The sequence below is a fragment of the Embiotoca jacksoni genome, unplaced genomic scaffold, assembly GCF_022577435.1.
Source record: "Embiotoca jacksoni isolate LCO1_2020_lvr unplaced genomic scaffold, fEmbJac1.0.p SCAF_7, whole genome shotgun sequence".
NCBI lineage: Eukaryota > Metazoa > Chordata > Actinopteri > Embiotocidae > Embiotoca > Embiotoca jacksoni.
In genome coordinates, this window is record NW_027185425.1 from 484,962 (window position 1) to 487,500 (window position 2,539).

The window sequence follows — 2,539 nt, forward strand, 5'->3', positions numbered from 1 at the left end:
TTCAGTCGGAGTCGGAGGGTTTTTGGTGCCGACCTCTAGTGGCCCTCGGTGATATTGCAGTTTCAGGCACTTCAGCGTCATCGTCTCCTCTCATCAGTCCCAGAAGCCAGTTTGATATACAGTCCGTGGTTGTACAAGCTAGGTGAATTTTTTTTATCAGAAAAACATCGTGGGATAAGGCCCAGATGTTTTGCAGTAACTGGCACCATCGCATTATAAACGAACCTAAATTGACCCGTCTTCCTTTAGCCTAAGGTTTAAGGCTGAAGTGAAATTTTGCTCTTCATGTTCAGCCTCTTCAGTGCGGCTTCGGCTCTCTGAGCTCCGTCAGATCAGATGAGACGCCACACGCTCATTGTCAGCGAGCATTTGTTCACTTTTGTGGCTAATTAAGCGTATCGTTAAGTTCATCCTGGTCCCTGCTGGGCTCTGCTTTTTGACAAAGATATAAAGTGAGTGAGGCGAGGGTCGGGCATCAGAAGTGGTTTAGTTCAAGTCAGACCGAGGCGCCCGCTGTCATGTGATGGACGACCGTAATGGATGTTGAGCGGCGCGGATGATGAAACCGCCGGCGCCGCAACGACCGGCGAGAGAACGACTGTAAACTCATTTACGTTTTCTATCCTGTGACACGAGGAATCAGTCAGGGAGGAAATCTGAAGTTTGATTTTTGACAAACCCTTTGAGGAAAGATGAATCCTCACCGCGCCGAAAAGTCTTAAGATATTAGACCGATCGTTACGTTGGAGAGCAGCAGAACGTTTAAAAGGGTTCAAACGATATATGTGGCGTACAGACGGAAGAAGTCAAATATATTCAACATGATTTATTAATCTGGTTGAAAAACCAACCGAAGAGTTGAACCGGTGGGATCTTGCTAACGCCTGCCCTCTACCGGCTTGACGAAGAAGGACGTGAACTTGCTCCTGTCAGCCATCTTTAAAATTCTCTGCCATTTACAACATAAACGCGACACTTCCTGCATCCATTTCAAATTAGAAGCGATCCAACATTTCAGCAGACGGAGGCTCGTTTCTTAAGAAGGCTTTTATTATGAAATATTTTCCGGGAACGTGTTGTGACTGAAATCAGACACTTTAAATGAGTAATCCAGAACCAACTGTTGAGCGTAGCATGACTGGATTGTTGTCTTTATTTAATGAAAGCAATGTAAATATGTATAATTTACTATTGCATGTAAACTGCCCACCAAATCCCAACTTAACTTTGCCTCCAGCACTTCACCACTGGTGTTAATATAAAATTATGTCTAAACATTTTTCAAGTGACTAATATGCGTACATATCTGTAATTTATAGCTATATTAGTAATACTTTCGACACAGTATTTTATTTGTGCATTTTGAGGTGTATTTTTGTCATTTTATTGTTGAACATCAGATTTCTCGTGTAAGAAACTTAGACAGAAGTTGTTTTTTTTATAATTTAAATCTTTGTCGTCACTCGTGTGATTTTTGAAGTGACTTAAAGCGAAACAGGAAGTGATCCGATCGCTCGTTCTTCACTCTCAATTCACGGAGTTTAGATTAAAATTTGATCTTTTCTTTTTTTTTTTTTTTTTTTTGGGGGGGGGGGGGGGGGGAGGTTACTCGCACTCACCGCAGTGTGTGTTTTGTGGCAGCTCGCCACCGCCCGCAATCACTCACACTAATGAAGCCACTTAGCACTCTTGATTCCCAACGCCAGGAGTGAGGAGAAGATTTAAGAAAAGGTGGAGGAAGAGGAGTGATTACTGAGATGAAGAGGTGGTCTGTGATTGAGAGTATAAGGACGTGAGAAAGGAGGCGGGAGGGCAAGATAGAGGGATTAGTGTAAGCAGGTAGAAAGGTAGACTCAAAGAGATTAAGAGAGTCAGATAGACAGAGGGGGGGGGTGAATCAATGAGCTCGTCGAGAGATGTGATGAGAGAGAAAAATGGCATTGGAGAAGGAGGAAGAAAAACGGCCCCCCTGGTGTGTCGGAGCCCCCGCTGAGAAAAATGGCCTCAGAGAAAATGAGAATCCACGGCACTTCACCAGTGATTGAAAAAGCCTTTTTTTTTTAATTTTGTATTATCACGAGGAAACAGGTACAGATTGAAGATAATGTGACGACAGTTATTCTCCAAGAGATCCACAGGAGGAAAAAAAAAATAATAAGGTAAGAGAAGTTTCATGTCTGATTTAAGAAATTACACAAAATCTGCGTGCAAAGACTTCCACGTTGTCAGTAGGAGGTTAATTACTGTGCTGAGGATGATTGACAGACGAGCAGATGGATGCATTCAGGGACGGATGGACGAAATGCCATGACAGCTGTGAAGCAGGTTGCCAGAGGTTGTTCAAGTTGGCAACTAATGATGACCAAGAATCCCTTTGAAACAAGAATGAATCACTTCCAGTATGTCCGTGAAAAAGAACAAAAAAATGCTGAAAACGTATTCCTCAACCTGAAAGAGACTTTTTTTTTTTTTCAGACTGTTCAGGATGGTTCGACATTTCAAAAGTGTTTCTAGCACAGTTGGTTTTACAGAATCACCA